The 16,945-nt window shown below is 50.1% G+C and overlaps 13 non-coding genes across 13 annotated transcripts; all 13 read left to right on the top strand.

Moving 5' to 3' along the window:
- Window positions 1–941: 941 nt before the first annotated feature.
- Window positions 942–1,060, top strand: LOC126323285 (5S ribosomal RNA). The gene has a single exon (XR_007559426.1). It is a non-coding gene; the product is annotated as a 5S ribosomal RNA (ribosomal RNA).
- A 1,146-nt stretch (window positions 1,061–2,206) lies between these two features.
- On the top strand, window positions 2,207–2,325 carry LOC126323284 (5S ribosomal RNA). The gene has a single exon (XR_007559425.1). It is a non-coding gene; the product is annotated as a 5S ribosomal RNA (ribosomal RNA).
- A 1,156-nt stretch (window positions 2,326–3,481) lies between these two features.
- LOC126323388 (5S ribosomal RNA) lies at window positions 3,482–3,600 on the top strand. The gene has a single exon (XR_007559522.1). It is a non-coding gene; the product is annotated as a 5S ribosomal RNA (ribosomal RNA).
- A 1,146-nt stretch (window positions 3,601–4,746) lies between these two features.
- Window positions 4,747–4,865, top strand: LOC126323329 (5S ribosomal RNA). The gene has a single exon (XR_007559470.1). It is a non-coding gene; the product is annotated as a 5S ribosomal RNA (ribosomal RNA).
- A 1,146-nt stretch (window positions 4,866–6,011) lies between these two features.
- LOC126323386 (5S ribosomal RNA) lies at window positions 6,012–6,130 on the top strand. The gene has a single exon (XR_007559521.1). It is a non-coding gene; the product is annotated as a 5S ribosomal RNA (ribosomal RNA).
- A 1,146-nt stretch (window positions 6,131–7,276) lies between these two features.
- LOC126323385 (5S ribosomal RNA) lies at window positions 7,277–7,395 on the top strand. The gene has a single exon (XR_007559520.1). It is a non-coding gene; the product is annotated as a 5S ribosomal RNA (ribosomal RNA).
- Window positions 7,396–8,541: 1,146 nt separating this feature from the next.
- On the top strand, window positions 8,542–8,660 carry LOC126323384 (5S ribosomal RNA). The gene has a single exon (XR_007559519.1). It is a non-coding gene; the product is annotated as a 5S ribosomal RNA (ribosomal RNA).
- A 1,146-nt stretch (window positions 8,661–9,806) lies between these two features.
- Window positions 9,807–9,925, top strand: LOC126323383 (5S ribosomal RNA). The gene has a single exon (XR_007559518.1). It is a non-coding gene; the product is annotated as a 5S ribosomal RNA (ribosomal RNA).
- Window positions 9,926–11,071: 1,146 nt separating this feature from the next.
- On the top strand, window positions 11,072–11,190 carry LOC126323381 (5S ribosomal RNA). Its single transcript, XR_007559516.1, has one exon. It is a non-coding gene; the product is annotated as a 5S ribosomal RNA (ribosomal RNA).
- Window positions 11,191–12,336: 1,146 nt separating this feature from the next.
- On the top strand, window positions 12,337–12,455 carry LOC126323380 (5S ribosomal RNA). The gene has a single exon (XR_007559515.1). It is a non-coding gene; the product is annotated as a 5S ribosomal RNA (ribosomal RNA).
- Window positions 12,456–13,601: 1,146 nt separating this feature from the next.
- LOC126323379 (5S ribosomal RNA) lies at window positions 13,602–13,720 on the top strand. Its single transcript, XR_007559514.1, has one exon. It is a non-coding gene; the product is annotated as a 5S ribosomal RNA (ribosomal RNA).
- Window positions 13,721–14,866: 1,146 nt separating this feature from the next.
- On the top strand, window positions 14,867–14,985 carry LOC126323378 (5S ribosomal RNA). Its single transcript, XR_007559513.1, has one exon. It is a non-coding gene; the product is annotated as a 5S ribosomal RNA (ribosomal RNA).
- Window positions 14,986–16,131: 1,146 nt separating this feature from the next.
- Window positions 16,132–16,250, top strand: LOC126323377 (5S ribosomal RNA). The gene has a single exon (XR_007559512.1). It is a non-coding gene; the product is annotated as a 5S ribosomal RNA (ribosomal RNA).
- Window positions 16,251–16,945: the final 695 nt, after the last annotated feature.

Genomic DNA, 16,945 nt, shown 5'->3' with positions numbered 1-16,945 from the left:
ATCGACGGATGTGCTCTTAAAATGCGTCAGAGCCTACTGTTTTGTAGGAGCGCTAAATTCCAATTTTGTAGCAGTGCACAACGGCAAATTTGTAAACAAAAATTTACCTTTCGTCGCTACAAGAGATGGATACTTTGCCGAACAGCCTGTGTCTTGTGTGCATGTTTTCGCACCTTTCCACGGCACGGCGCAGCACAGAGCGGCTCTGGTAGCTCCGAACGGCCGCACACGGCGCCTCGGACACGTCGGTTCGGCCCGCGCCCATCTCGCAGATGCTTCTCGTACTTGTGCTGTCATATGGACCACGACCCGAGCGGCAGCGAGCGGCAGTCGAGCAAAGTCGGGACAAGTCGGGACGGAAGGGGACAGCCGAGAATGCACCGTGCGAATTACGCAAATATCTGGAAGCGCGACGCGTGTCAGGCAGGTGAGACCGCTTCCCTCTGTCTTCATTTCTTGCTTTCTTGTCACTACCCCTGCCAGCCCTTTTTTCATGCTACCTTTCTCATGTGACATAGATGCTTCCATACTGATTTTAAACTATCGTAAGATACGATATTAAGGAGCTCAATTTGAAAAGAGTGCGCCAAGGAAGACTTCCAAAGAGTCTCTGGAAATAACAAAACAGTGTGAAGTGACAGAAATGTTGTGAAATACGTCAGGGCATATTGTTTTGTAGCAGTGCACAACGGCAAATTTGTAAACAAAAATTTACCTTTCGTCGCTACAAGAGATGGATACTTTGTCGAACAAACGAATGACAGGCGGTGCAACGAGCAGCTGTGTTGTGCGTCTGACCCACGTGGCGGCGCGCCGCACAGCGCGTCGCCTTCGAGGTGGAAGGACGTGCTTTGCGTCAAATGTGCCACCGAAAACGGAGATTGCGTGTGTTGGGAGGAGAGGCGAAGCCTTCTTCTGCCGTGCGGCTACTGTATAAGGACGCCAACGGCCATACCATGTTGAATACACCGGTTCTCGTCCGATCACCGAAGTTAAGCAACATCGGGCCCGGTTAGTACTTGGATGGGTGACCGCCTGGGAACACCGGGTGCTGTTGGCTCCCTCTCTTCTTTTAAATTTTATGTCACTACACCTGCCAGTCCTCTTTTCATACAAACTCTCAGGTGCGACAAAGATGCTTCCACAAGCATTTTAAACCACTGTATTAAACGTAAGATGTGAAATTACAGCAATGAACTCAGTTTGAACAAGAATGCGCGGAGGAAGAGTGCTAGGAACTCGTTGAAAATAACGAAACACTGCGAATCGACGGATGTGCTCTTAAAATGCGTCAGAGCCTACTGTTTTGTAGGAGCGCTAAATTCCAATTTTGTAGCAGTGCACAACGGCAAACTTGTAAACAAAAATTTACCTTTCGTCGCTACAAGAGATGGATACTTTGCCGAACAGCCTGTGTCTTGTGTGCATGTTTTCGCACCTTTCCACGGCACGGCGCAGCACAGAGCGGCTCTGGTAGCTCCGAACGGCCGCACACGGCGCCTCGGACACGTCGGTTCGGCCCGCGCCCATCTCGCAGATGCTTCTCGTACTTGTGCTGTCATATGGACCACGACCCGAGCGGCAGCGAGCGGCAGTCGAGCAAAGTCGGGACAAGTCGGGACGGAAGGGGACAGCCGAGAATGCACCGTGCGAATTACGCAAATATCTGGAAGCGCGACGCGTGTCAGGCAGGTGAGACCGCTTCCCTCTGTCTTCATTTCTTGCTTTCTTGTCACTACCCCTGCCAGCCCTTTTTTCATGCTACCTTTCTCATGTGACATAGATGCTTCCATACTGATTTTAAACTATCGTAAGATACGATATTAAGGAGCTCAATTTGAAAAGAGTGCGCCAAGGAAGACTTCCAAAGAGTCTCTGGAAATAACAAAACAGTGTGAAGTGACAGAAATGTTGTGAAATACGTCAGGGCATATTGTTTTGTAGCAGTGCACAACGGCAAATTTGTAAACAAAAATTTACCTTTCGTCGCTACAAGAGATGGATACTTTGTCGAACAAACGAATGACAGGCGGTGCAACGAGGAGCTGTGTTGTGCGTCTGACCCACGTGGCGGCGCGCCGCACAGCGCGTCGCCTTCGAGGTGGAAGGACGTGCTTTGCGTCAAATGTGCCACCGAAAACGGAGATTGCGTGTGTTGGGAGGAGAGGCGAAGCCTGCTTCTGCCGTGCGGCTACTGTATAAGGACGCCAACGGCCATACCATGTTGAATACACCGGTTCTCGTCCGATCACCGAAGTTAAGCAACATCGGGCCCGGTTAGTACTTGGATGGGTGACCGCCTGGGAACACCGGGTGCTGTTGGCTCCCTCTCTTCTTTTAAATTTTATGTCACTACACCTGCCAGTCCTCTTTTCATACAAACTCTCAGGTGCGACAAAGATGCTTCCACAAGCATTTTAAACCACTGTATTAAACGTAAGATGTGAAATTACAGCAATGAACTCAGTTTGAACAAGAATGCGCGGAGGAAGAGTGCTAGGAACTCGTTGAAAATAACGAAACACTGCGAATCGACGGATGTGCTCTTAAAATGCGTCAGAGCCTACTGTTTTGTAGGAGCGCTAAATTCCAATTTTGTAGCAGTGCACAACGGCAAATTTGTAAACAAAAATTTACCTTTCGTCGCTACAAGAGATGGATACTTTGCCGAACAGCCTGTGTCTTGTGTGCATGTTTTCGCACCTTTCCACGGCACGGCGCAGCACAGAGCGGCTCTGGTAGCTCCGAACGGCCGCACACGGCGCCTCGGACACGTCGGTTCGGCCCGCGCCCATCTCGCAGATGCTTCTCGTACTTGTGCTGTCATATGGACCACGACCCGAGCGGCAGCGAGCGGCAGTCGAGCAAAGTCGGGACAAGTCGGGACAAGTCGGGACGGAAGGGGACAGCCGAGAATGCACCGTGCGAATTACGCAAATATCTGGAAGCGCGACGCGTGTCAGGCAGGTGAGACCGCTTCCCTCTGTCTTCATTTCTTGCTTTCTTGTCACTACCCCTGCCAGCCCTTTTTTCATGCTACCTTTCTCATGTGACATAGATGCTTCCATACTGATTTTAAACTATCGTAAGATACGATATTAAGGAGCTCAATTTGAAAAGAGTGCGCCAAGGAAGACTTCCAAAGAGTCTCTGGAAATAACAAAACAGTGTGAAGTGACAGAAATGTTGTGAAATACGTCAGGGCATATTGTTTTGTAGCAGTGCACAACGGCAAATTTGTAAACAAAAATTTACCTTTCGTCGCTACAAGAGATGGATACTTTGTCGAACAAACGAATGACAGGCGGTGCAACGAGGAGCTGTGTTGTGCGTCTGACCCACGTGGCGGCGCGCCGCACAGCGCGTCGCCTTCGAGGTGGAAGGACGTGCTTTGCGTCAAATGTGCCACCGAAAACGGAGATTGCGTGTGTTGGGAGGAGAGGCGAAGCCTGCTTCTGCCGTGCGGCTACTGTATAAGGACGCCAACGGCCATACCATGTTGAATACACCGGTTCTCGTCCGATCACCGAAGTTAAGCAACATCGGGCCCGGTTAGTACTTGGATGGGTGACCGCCTGGGAACACCGGGTGCTGTTGGCTCCCTCTCTTCTTTTAAATTTTATGTCACTACACCTGCCAGTCCTCTTTTCATACAAACTCTCAGGTGCGACAAAGATGCTTCCACAAGCATTTTAAACCACTGTATTAAACGTAAGATGTGAAATTACAGCAATGAACTCAGTTTGAACAAGAATGCGCGGAGGAAGAGTGCTAGGAACTCGTTGAAAATAACGAAACACTGCGAATCGACGGATGTGCTCTTAAAATGCGTCAGAGCCTACTGTTTTGTAGGAGCGCTAAATTCCAATTTTGTAGCAGTGCACAACGGCAAATTTGTAAACAAAAATTTACCTTTCGTCGCTACAAGAGATGGATACTTTGCCGAACAGCCTGTGTCTTGTGTGCATGTTTTCGCACCTTTCCACGGCACGGCGCAGCACAGAGCGGCTCTGGTAGCTCCGAACGGCCGCACACGGCGCCTCGGACACGTCGGTTCGGCCCGCGCCCATCTCGCAGATGCTTCTCGTACTTGTGCTGTCATATGGACCACGACCCGAGCGGCAGCGAGCGGCAGTCGAGCAAAGTCGGGACAAGTCGGGACGGAAGGGGACAGCCGAGAATGCACCGTGCGAATTACGCAAATATCTGGAAGCGCGACGCGTGTCAGGCAGGTGAGACCGCTTCCCTCTGTCTTCATTTCTTGCTTTCTTGTCACTACCCCTGCCAGCCCTTTTTTCATGCTACCTTTCTCATGTGACATAGATGCTTCCATACTGATTTTAAACTATCGTAAGATACGATATTAAGGAGCTCAATTTGAAAAGAGTGCGCCAAGGAAGACTTCCAAAGAGTCTCTGGAAATAACAAAACAGTGTGAAGTGACAGAAATGTTGTGAAATACGTCAGGGCATATTGTTTTGTAGCAGTGCACAACGGCAAATTTGTAAACAAAAATTTACCTTTCGTCGCTACAAGAGATGGATACTTTGTCGAACAAACGAATGACAGGCGGTGCAACGAGCAGCTGTGTTGTGCGTCTGACCCACGTGGCGGCGCGCCGCACAGCGCGTCGCCTTCGAGGTGGAAGGACGTGCTTTGCGTCAAATGTGCCACCGAAAACGGAGATTGCGTGTGTTGGGAGGAGAGGCGAAGCCTTCTTCTGCCGTGCGGCTACTGTATAAGGACGCCAACGGCCATACCATGTTGAATACACCGGTTCTCGTCCGATCACCGAAGTTAAGCAACATCGGGCCCGGTTAGTACTTGGATGGGTGACCGCCTGGGAACAGCGGGTGCTGTTGGCTCCCTCTCTTCTTTTAAATTTTATGTCACTACACCTGCCAGTCCTCTTTTCATACAAACTCTCAGGTGCGACAAAGATGCTTCCACAAGCATTTTAAACCACTGTATTAAACGTAAGATGTGAAATTACAGCAATGAACTCAGTTTGAACAAGAATGCGCGGAGGAAGAGTGCTAGGAACTCGTTGAAAATAACGAAACACTGCGAATCGACGGATGTGCTCTTAAAATGCGTCAGAGCCTACTGTTTTGTAGGAGCGCTAAATTCCAATTTTGTAGCAGTGCACAACGGCAAACTTGTAAACAAAAATTTACCTTTCGTCGCTACAAGAGATGGATACTTTGCCGAACAGCCTGTGTCTTGTGTGCATGTTTTCGCACCTTTCCACGGCACGGCGCAGCACAGAGCGGCTCTGGTAGCTCCGAACGGCCGCACACGGCGCCTCGGACACGTCGGTTCGGCCCGCGCCCATCTCGCAGATGCTTCTCGTACTTGTGCTGTCATATGGACCACGACCCGAGCGGCAGCGAGCGGCAGTCGAGCAAAGTCGGGACAAGTCGGGACGGAAGGGGACAGCCGAGAATGCACCGTGCGAATTACGCAAATATCTGGAAGCGCGACGCGTGTCAGGCAGGTGAGACCGCTTCCCTCTGTCTTCATTTCTTGCTTTCTTGTCACTACCCCTGCCAGCCCTTTTTTCATGCTACCTTTCTCATGTGACATAGATGCTTCCATACTGATTTTAAACTATCGTAAGATACGATATTAAGGAGCTCAATTTGAAAAGAGTGCGCCAAGGAAGACTTCCAAAGAGTCTCTGGAAATAACAAAACAGTGTGAAGTGACAGAAATGTTGTGAAATACGTCAGGGCATATTGTTTTGTAGCAGTGCACAACGGCAAATTTGTAAACAAAAATTTACCTTTCGTCGCTACAAGAGATGGATACTTTGTCGAACAAACGAATGACAGGCGGTGCAACGAGCAGCTGTGTTGTGCGTCTGACCCACGTGGCGGCGCGCCGCACAGCGCGTCGCCTTCGAGGTGGAAGGACGTGCTTTGCGTCAAATGTGCCACCGAAAACGGAGATTGCGTGTGTTGGGAGGAGAGGCGAAGCCTGCTTCTGCCGTGCGGCTACTGTATAAGGACGCCAACGGCCATACCATGTTGAATACACCGGTTCTCGTCCGATCACCGAAGTTAAGCAACATCGGGCCCGGTTAGTACTTGGATGGGTGACCGCCTGGGAACACCGGGTGCTGTTGGCTCCCTCTCTTCTTTTAAATTTTATGTCACTACACCTGCCAGTCCTCTTTTCATACAAACTCTCAGGTGCGACAAAGATGCTTCCACAAGCATTTTAAACCACTGTATTAAACGTAAGATGTGAAATTACAGCAATGAACTCAGTTTGAACAAGAATGCGCGGAGGAAGAGTGCTAGGAACTCGTTGAAAATAACGAAACACTGCGAATCGACGGATGTGCTCTTAAAATGCGTCAGAGCCTACTGTTTTGTAGGAGCGCTAAATTCCAATTTTGTAGCAGTGCACAACGGCAAATTTGTAAACAAAAATTTACCTTTCGTCGCTACAAGAGATGGATACTTTGCCGAACAGCCTGTGTCTTGTGTGCATGTTTTCGCACCTTTCCACGGCACGGCGCAGCACAGAGCGGCTCTGGTAGCTCCGAACGGCCGCACACGGCGCCTCGGACACGTCGGTTCGGCCCGCGCCCATCTCGCAGATGCTTCTCGTACTTGTGCTGTCATATGGACCACGACCCGAGCGGCAGCGAGCGGCAGTCGAGCAAAGTCGGGACAAGTCGGGACGGAAGGGGACAGCCGAGAATGCACCGTGCGAATTACGCAAATATCTGGAAGCGCGACGCGTGTCAGGCAGGTGAGACCGCTTCCCTCTGTCTTCATTTCTTGCTTTCTTGTCACTACCCCTGCCAGCCCTTTTTTCATGCTACCTTTCTCATGTGACATAGATGCTTCCATACTGATTTTAAACTATCGTAAGATACGATATTAAGGAGCTCAATTTGAAAAGAGTGCGCCAAGGAAGACTTCCAAAGAGTCTCTGGAAATAACAAAACAGTGTGAAGTGACAGAAATGTTGTGAAATACGTCAGGGCATATTGTTTTGTAGCAGTGCACAACGGCAAATTTGTAAACAAAAATTTACCTTTCGTCGCTACAAGAGATGGATACTTTGTCGAACAAACGAATGACAGGCGGTGCAACGAGCAGCTGTGTTGTGCGTCTGACCCACGTGGCGGCGCGCCGCACAGCGCGTCGCCTTCGAGGTGGAAGGACGTGCTTTGCGTCAAATGTGCCACCGAAAACGGAGATTGCGTGTGTTGGGAGGAGAGGCGAAGCCTGCTTCTGCCGTGCGGCTACTGTATAAGGACGCCAACGGCCATACCATGTTGAATACACCGGTTCTCGTCCGATCACCGAAGTTAAGCAACATCGGGCCCGGTTAGTACTTGGATGGGTGACCGCCTGGGAACACCGGGTGCTGTTGGCTCCCTCTCTTCTTTTAAATTTTATGTCACTACACCTGCCAGTCCTCTTTTCATACAAACTCTCAGGTGCGACAAAGATGCTTCCACAAGCATTTTAAACCACTGTATTAAACGTAAGATGTGAAATTACAGCAATGAACTCAGTTTGAACAAGAATGCGCGGAGGAAGAGTGCTAGGAACTCGTTGAAAATAACGAAACACTGCGAATCGACGGATGTGCTCTTAAAATGCGTCAGAGCCTACTGTTTTGTAGGAGCGCTAAATTCCAATTTTGTAGCAGTGCACAACGGCAAATTTGTAAACAAAAATTTACCTTTCGTCGCTACAAGAGATGGATACTTTGCCGAACAGCCTGTGTCTTGTGTGCATGTTTTCGCACCTTTCCACGGCACGGCGCAGCACAGAGCGGCTCTGGTAGCTCCGAACGGCCGCACACGGCGCCTCGGACACGTCGGTTCGGCCCGCGCCCATCTCGCAGATGCTTCTCGTACTTGTGCTGTCATATGGACCACGACCCGAGCGGCAGCGAGCGGCAGTCGAGCAAAGTCGGGACAAGTCGGGACGGAAGGGGACAGCCGAGAATGCACCGTGCGAATTACGCAAATATCTGGAAGCGCGACGCGTGTCAGGCAGGTGAGACCGCTTCCCTCTGTCTTCATTTCTTGCTTTCTTGTCACTACCCCTGCCAGCCCTTTTTTCATGCTACCTTTCTCATGTGACATAGATGCTTCCATACTGATTTTAAACTATCGTAAGATACGATATTAAGGAGCTCAATTTGAAAAGAGTGCGCCAAGGAAGACTTCCAAAGAGTCTCTGGAAATAACAAAACAGTGTGAAGTGACAGAAATGTTGTGAAATACGTCAGGGCATATTGTTTTGTAGCAGTGCACAACGGCAAATTTGTAAACAAAAATTTACCTTTCGTCGCTACAAGAGATGGATACTTTGTCGAACAAACGAATGACAGGCGGTGCAACGAGCAGCTGTGTTGTGCGTCTGACCCACGTGGCGGCGCGCCGCACAGCGCGTCGCCTTCGAGGTGGAAGGACGTGCTTTGCGTCAAATGTGCCACCGAAAACGGAGATTGCGTGTGTTGGGAGGAGAGGCGAAGCCTGCTTCTGCCGTGCGGCTACTGTATAAGGACGCCAACGGCCATACCATGTTGAATACACCGGTTCTCGTCCGATCACCGAAGTTAAGCAACATCGGGCCCGGTTAGTACTTGGATGGGTGACCGCCTGGGAACACCGGGTGCTGTTGGCTCCCTCTCTTCTTTTAAATTTTATGTCACTACACCTGCCAGTCCTCTTTTCATACAAACTCTCAGGTGCGACAAAGATGCTTCCACAAGCATTTTAAACCACTGTATTAAACGTAAGATGTGAAATTACAGCAATGAACTCAGTTTGAACAAGAATGCGCGGAGGAAGAGTGCTAGGAACTCGTTGAAAATAACGAAACACTGCGAATCGACGGATGTGCTCTTAAAATGCGTCAGAGCCTACTGTTTTGTAGGAGCGCTAAATTCCAATTTTGTAGCAGTGCACAACGGCAAATTTGTAAACAAAAATTTACCTTTCGTCGCTACAAGAGATGGATACTTTGCCGAACAGCCTGTGTCTTGTGTGCATGTTTTCGCACCTTTCCACGGCACGGCGCAGCACAGAGCGGCTTTGGTAGCTCCGAACGGCCGCACACGGCGCCTCGGACACGTCGGTTCGGCCCGCGCCCATCTCGCAGATGCTTCTCGTACTTGTGCTGTCATATGGACCACGACCCGAGCGGCAGCGAGCGGCAGTCGAGCAAAGTCGGGACAAGTCGGGACGGAAGGGGACAGCCGAGAATGCACCGTGCGAATTACGCAAATATCTGGAAGCGCGACGCGTGTCAGGCAGGTGAGACCGCTTCCCTCTGTCTTCATTTCTTGCTTTCTTGTCACTACCCCTGCCAGCCCTTTTTTCATGCTACCTTTCTCATGTGACATAGATGCTTCCATACTGATTTTAAACTATCGTAAGATACGATATTAAGGAGCTCAATTTGAAAAGAGTGCGCCAAGGAAGACTTCCAAAGAGTCTCTGGAAATAACAAAACAGTGTGAAGTGACAGAAATGTTGTGAAATACGTCAGGGCATATTGTTTTGTAGCAGTGCACAACGGCAAATTTGTAAACAAAAATTTACCTTTCGTCGCTACAAGAGATGGATACTTTGTCGAACAAACGAATGACAGGCGGTGCAACGAGCAGCTGTGTTGTGCGTCTGACCCACGTGGCGGCGCGCCGCACAGCGCGTCGCCTTCGAGGTGGAAGGACGTGCTTTGCGTCAAATGTGCCACCGAAAACGGAGATTGCGTGTGTTGGGAGGAGAGGCGAAGCCTGCTTCTGCCGTGCGGCTACTGTATAAGGACGCCAACGGCCATACCATGTTGAATACACCGGTTCTCGTCCGATCACCGAAGTTAAGCAACATCGGGCCCGGTTAGTACTTGGATGGGTGACCGCCTGGGAACACCGGGTGCTGTTGGCTCCCTCTCTTCTTTTAAATTTTATGTCACTACACCTGCCAGTCCTCTTTTCATACAAACTCTCAGGTGCGACAAAGATGCTTCCACAAGCATTTTAAACCACTGTATTAAACGTAAGATGTGAAATTACAGCAATGAACTCAGTTTGAACAAGAATGCGCGGAGGAAGAGTGCTAGGAACTCGTTGAAAATAACGAAACACTGCGAATCGACGGATGTGCTCTTAAAATGCGTCAGAGCCTACTGTTTTGTAGGAGCGCTAAATTCCAATTTTGTAGCAGTGCACAACGGCAAATTTGTAAACAAAAATTTACCTTTCGTCGCTACAAGAGATGGATACTTTGCCGAACAGCCTGTGTCTTGTGTGCATGTTTTCGCACCTTTCCACGGCACGGCGCAGCACAGAGCGGCTCTGGTAGCTCCGAACGGCCGCACACGGCGCCTCGGACACGTCGGTTCGGCCCGCGCCCATCTCGCAGATGCTTCTCGTACTTGTGCTGTCATATGGACCACGACCCGAGCGGCAGCGAGCGGCAGTCGAGCAAAGTCGGGACAAGTCGGGACGGAAGGGGACAGCCGAGAATGCACCGTGCGAATTACGCAAATATCTGGAAGCGCGACGCGTGTCAGGCAGGTGAGACCGCTTCCCTCTGTCTTCATTTCTTGCTTTCTTGTCACTACCCCTGCCAGCCCTTTTTTCATGCTACCTTTCTCATGTGACATAGATGCTTCCATACTGATTTTAAACTATCGTAAGATACGATATTAAGGAGCTCAATTTGAAAAGAGTGCGCCAAGGAAGACTTCCAAAGAGTCTCTGGAAATAACAAAACAGTGTGAAGTGACAGAAATGTTGTGAAATACGTCAGGGCATATTGTTTTGTAGCAGTGCACAACGGCAAATTTGTAAACAAAAATTTACCTTTCGTCGCTACAAGAGATGGATACTTTGTCGAACAAACGAATGACAGGCGGTGCAACGAGCAGCTGTGTTGTGCGTCTGACCCACGTGGCGGCGCGCCGCACAGCGCGTCGCCTTCGAGGTGGAAGGACGTGCTTTGCGTCAAATGTGCCACCGAAAACGGAGATTGCGTGTGTTGGGAGGAGAGGCGAAGCCTGCTTCTGCCGTGCGGCTACTGTATAAGGACGCCAACGGCCATACCATGTTGAATACACCGGTTCTCGTCCGATCACCGAAGTTAAGCAACATCGGGCCCGGTTAGTACTTGGATGGGTGACCGCCTGGGAACACCGGGTGCTGTTGGCTCCCTCTCTTCTTTTAAATTTTATGTCACTACACCTGCCAGTCCTCTTTTCATACAAACTCTCAGGTGCGACAAAGATGCTTCCACAAGCATTTTAAACCACTGTATTAAACGTAAGATGTGAAATTACAGCAATGAACTCAGTTTGAACAAGAATGCGCGGAGGAAGAGTGCTAGGAACTCGTTGAAAATAACGAAACACTGCGAATCGACGGATGTGCTCTTAAAATGCGTCAGAGCCTACTGTTTTGTAGGAGCGCTAAATTCCAATTTTGTAGCAGTGCACAACGGCAAACTTGTAAACAAAAATTTACCTTTCGTCGCTACAAGAGATGGATACTTTGCCGAACAGCCTGTGTCTTGTGTGCATGTTTTCGCACCTTTCCACGGCACGGCGCAGCACAGAGCGGCTCTGGTAGCTCCGAACGGCCGCACACGGCGCCTCGGACACGTCGGTTCGGCCCGCGCCCATCTCGCAGATGCTTCTCGTACTTGTGCTGTCATATGGACCACGACCCGAGCGGCAGCGAGCGGCAGTCGAGCAAAGTCGGGACAAGTCGGGACGGAAGGGGACAGCCGAGAATGCACCGTGCGAATTACGCAAATATCTGGAAGCGCGACGCGTGTCAGGCAGGTGAGACCGCTTCCCTCTGTCTTCATTTCTTGCTTTCTTGTCACTACCCCTGCCAGCCCTTTTTTCATGCTACCTTTCTCATGTGACATAGATGCTTCCATACTGATTTTAAACTATCGTAAGATACGATATTAAGGAGCTCAATTTGAAAAGAGTGCGCCAAGGAAGACTTCCAAAGAGTCTCTGGAAATAACAAAACAGTGTGAAGTGACAGAAATGTTGTGAAATACGTCAGGGCATATTGTTTTGTAGCAGTGCACAACGGCAAATTTGTAAACAAAAATTTACCTTTCGTCGCTACAAGAGATGGATACTTTGTCGAACAAACGAATGACAGGCGGTGCAACGAGCAGCTGTGTTGTGCGTCTGACCCACGTGGCGGCGCGCCGCACAGCGCGTCGCCTTCGAGGTGGAAGGACGTGCTTTGCGTCAAATGTGCCACCGAAAACGGAGATTGCGTGTGTTGGGAGGAGAGGCGAAGCCTGCTTCTGCCGTGCGGCTACTGTATAAGGACGCCAACGGCCATACCATGTTGAATACACCGGTTCTCGTCCGATCACCGAAGTTAAGCAACATCGGGCCCGGTTAGTACTTGGATGGGTGACCGCCTGGGAACACCGGGTGCTGTTGGCTCCCTCTCTTCTTTTAAATTTTATGTCACTACACCTGCCAGTCCTCTTTTCATACAAACTCTCAGGTGCGACAAAGATGCTTCCACAAGCATTTTAAACCACTGTATTAAACGTAAGATGTGAAATTACAGCAATGAACTCAGTTTGAACAAGAATGCGCGGAGGAAGAGTGCTAGGAACTCGTTGAAAATAACGAAACACTGCGAATCGACGGATGTGCTCTTAAAATGCGTCAGAGCCTACTGTTTTGTAGGAGCGCTAAATTCCAATTTTGTAGCAGTGCACAACGGCAAACTTGTAAACAAAAATTTACCTTTCGTCGCTACAAGAGATGGATACTTTGCCGAACAGCCTGTGTCTTGTGTGCATGTTTTCGCACCTTTCCACGGCACGGCGCAGCACAGAGCGGCTCTGGTAGCTCCGAACGGCCGCACACGGCGCCTCGGACACGTCGGTTCGGCCCGCGCCCATCTCGCAGATGCTTCTCGTACTTGTGCTGTCATATGGACCACGACCCGAGCGGCAGCGAGCGGCAGTCGAGCAAAGTCGGGACAAGTCGGGACGGAAGGGGACAGCCGAGAATGCACCGTGCGAATTACGCAAATATCTGGAAGCGCGACGCGTGTCAGGCAGGTGAGACCGCTTCCCTCTGTCTTCATTTCTTGCTTTCTTGTCACTACCCCTGCCAGCCCTTTTTTCATGCTACCTTTCTCATGTGACATAGATGCTTCCATACTGATTTTAAACTATCGTAAGATACGATATTAAGGAGCTCAATTTGAAAAGAGTGCGCCAAGGAAGACTTCCAAAGAGTCTCTGGAAATAACAAAACAGTGTGAAGTGACAGAAATGTTGTGAAATACGTCAGGGCATATTGTTTTGTAGCAGTGCACAACGGCAAATTTGTAAACAAAAATTTACCTTTCGTCGCTACAAGAGATGGATACTTTGTCGAACAAACGAATGACAGGCGGTGCAACGAGCAGCTGTGTTGTGCGTCTGACCCACGTGGCGGCGCGCCGCACAGCGCGTCGCCTTCGAGGTGGAAGGACGTGCTTTGCGTCAAATGTGCCACCGAAAACGGAGATTGCGTGTGTTGGGAGGAGAGGCGAAGCCTTCTTCTGCCGTGCGGCTACTGTATAAGGACGCCAACGGCCATACCATGTTGAATACACCGGTTCTCGTCCGATCACCGAAGTTAAGCAACATCGGGCCCGGTTAGTACTTGGATGGGTGACCGCCTGGGAACACCGGGTGCTGTTGGCTCCCTCTCTTCTTTTAAATTTTATGTCACTACACCTGCCAGTCCTCTTTTCATACAAACTCTCAGGTGCGACAAAGATGCTTCCACAAGCATTTTAAACCACTGTATTAAACGTAAGATGTGAAATTACAGCAATGAACTCAGTTTGAACAAGAATGCGCGGAGGAAGAGTGCTAGGAACTCGTTGAAAATAACGAAACACTGCGAATCGACGGATGTGCTCTTAAAATGCGTCAGAGCCTACTGTTTTGTAGGAGCGCTAAATTCCAATTTTGTAGCAGTGCACAACGGCAAACTTGTAAACAAAAATTTACCTTTCGTCGCTACAAGAGATGGATACTTTGCCGAACAGCCTGTGTCTTGTGTGCATGTTTTCGCACCTTTCCACGGCACGGCGCAGCACAGAGCGGCTCTGGTAGCTCCGAACGGCCGCACACGGCGCCTCGGACACGTCGGTTCGGCCCGCGCCCATCTCGCAGATGCTTCTCGTACTTGTGCTGTCATATGGACCACGACCCGAGCGGCAGCGAGCGGCAGTCGAGCAAAGTCGGGACAAGTCGGGACGGAAGGGGACAGCCGAGAATGCACCGTGCGAATTACGCAAATATCTGGAAGCGCGACGCGTGTCAGGCAGGTGAGACCGCTTCCCTCTGTCTTCATTTCTTGCTTTCTTGTCACTACCCCTGCCAGCCCTTTTTTCATGCTACCTTTCTCATGTGACATAGATGCTTCCATACTGATTTTAAACTATCGTAAGATACGATATTAAGGAGCTCAATTTGAAAAGAGTGCGCCAAGGAAGACTTCCAAAGAGTCTCTGGAAATAACAAAACAGTGTGAAGTGACAGAAATGTTGTGAAATACGTCAGGGCATATTGTTTTGTAGCAGTGCACAACGGCAAATTTGTAAACAAAAATTTACCTTTCGTCGCTACAAGAGATGGATACTTTGTCGAACAAACGAATGACAGGCGGTGCAACGAGCAGCTGTGTTGTGCGTCTGACCCACGTGGCGGCGCGCCGCACAGCGCGTCGCCTTCGAGGTGGAAGGACGTGCTTTGCGTCAAATGTGCCACCGAAAACGGAGATTGCGTGTGTTGGGAGGAGAGGCGAAGCCTTCTTCTGCCGTGCGGCTACTGTATAAGGACGCCAACGGCCATACCATGTTGAATACACCGGTTCTCGTCCGATCACCGAAGTTAAGCAACATCGGGCCCGGTTAGTACTTGGATGGGTGACCGCCTGGGAACACCGGGTGCTGTTGGCTCCCTCTCTTCTTTTAAATTTTATGTCACTACACCTGCCAGTCCTCTTTTCATACAAACTCTCAGGTGCGACAAAGATGCTTCCACAAGCATTTTAAACCACTGTATTAAACGTAAGATGTGAAATTACAGCAATGAACTCAGTTTGAACAAGAATGCGCGGAGGAAGAGTGCTAGGAACTCGTTGAAAATAACGAAACACTGCGAATCGACGGATGTGCTCTTAAAATGCGTCAGAGCCTACTGTTTTGTAGGAGCGCTAAATTCCAATTTTGTAGCAGTGCACAACGGCAAACTTGTAAACAAAAATTTACCTTTCGTCGCTACAAGAGATGGATACTTTGCCGAACAGCCTGTGTCTTGTGTGCATGTTTTCGCACCTTTCCACGGCACGGCGCAGCACAGAGCGGCTCTGGTAGCTCCGAACGGCCGCACACGGCGCCTCGGACACGTCGGTTCGGCCCGCGCCCATCTCGCAGATGCTTCTCGTACTTGTGCTGTCATATGGACCACGACCCGAGCGGCAGCGAGCGGCAGTCGAGCAAAGTCGGGACAAGTCGGGACGGAAGGGGACAGCCGAGAATGCACCGTGCGAATTACGCAAATATCTGGAAGCGCGACGCGTGTCAGGCAGGTGAGACCGCTTCCCTCTGTCTTCATTTCTTGCTTTCTTGTCACTACCCCTGCCAGCCCTTTTTTCATGCTACCTTTCTCATGTGACATAGATGCTTCCATACTGATTTTAAACTATCGTAAGATACGATATTAAGGAGCTCAATTTGAAAAGAGTGCGCCAAGGAAGACTTCCAAAGAGTCTCTGGAAATAACAAAACAGTGTGAAGTGACAGAAATGTTGTGAAATACGTCAGGGCATATTGTTTTGTAGCAGTGCACAACGGCAAATTTGTAAACAAAAATTTACCTTTCGTCGCTACAAGAGATGGATACTTTGTCGAACAAACGAATGACAGGCGGTGCAACGAGCAGCTGTGTTGTGCGTCTGACCCACGTGGCGGCGCGCCGCACAGCGCGTCGCCTTCGAGGTGGAAGGACGTGCTTTGCGTCAAATGTGCCACCGAAAACGGAGATTGCGTGTGTTGGGAGGAGAGGCGAAGCCTGCTTCTGCCGTGCGGCTACTGTATAAGGACGCCAACGGCCATACCATGTTGAATACACCGGTTCTCGTCCGATCACCGAAGTTAAGCAACATCGGGCCCGGTTAGTACTTGGATGGGTGACCGCCTGGGAACACCGGGTGCTGTTGGCTCCCTCTCTTCTTTTAAATTTTATGTCACTACACCTGCCAGTCCTCTTTTCATACAAACTCTCAGGTGCGACAAAGATGCTTCCACAAGCATTTTAAACCACTGTATTAAACGTAAGATGTGAAATTACAGCAATGAACTCAGTTTGAACAAGAATGCGCGGAGGAAGAGTGCTAGGAACTCGTTGAAAATAACGAAACACTGCGAATCGACGGATGTGCTCTTAAAATGCGTCAGAGCCTACTGTTTTGTAGGAGCGCTAAATTCCAATTTTGTAGCAGTGCACAACGGCAAATTTGTAAACAAAAATTTACCTTTCGTCGCTACAAGAGATGGATACTTTGCCGAACAGCCTGTGTCTTGTGTGCATGTTTTCGCACCTTTCCACGGCACGGCGCAGCACAGAGCGGCTCTGGTAGCTCCGAACGGCCGCACACGGCGCCTCGGACACGTCGGTTCGGCCCGCGCCCATCTCGCAGATGCTTCTCGTACTTGTGCTGTCATATGGACCACGACCCGAGCGGCAGCGAGCGGCAGTCGAGCAAAGTCGGGACAAGTCGGGACGGAAGGGGACAGCCGAGAATGCACCGTGCGAATTACGCAAATATCTGGAAGCGCGACGCGTGTCAGGCAGGTGAGACCGCTTCCCTCTGTCTTCATTTCTTGCTTTCTTGTCACTACCCCTGCCAGCCCTTTT

The sequence above is a fragment of the Schistocerca gregaria genome, unplaced genomic scaffold (assembly GCF_023897955.1).
Source record: "Schistocerca gregaria isolate iqSchGreg1 unplaced genomic scaffold, iqSchGreg1.2 ptg000856l, whole genome shotgun sequence".
In the NCBI taxonomy this organism is placed as follows: Eukaryota; Metazoa; Arthropoda; class Insecta; order Orthoptera; family Acrididae; genus Schistocerca; species Schistocerca gregaria.
This window is presented reverse-complemented; position numbering and strand designations above follow the sequence as displayed.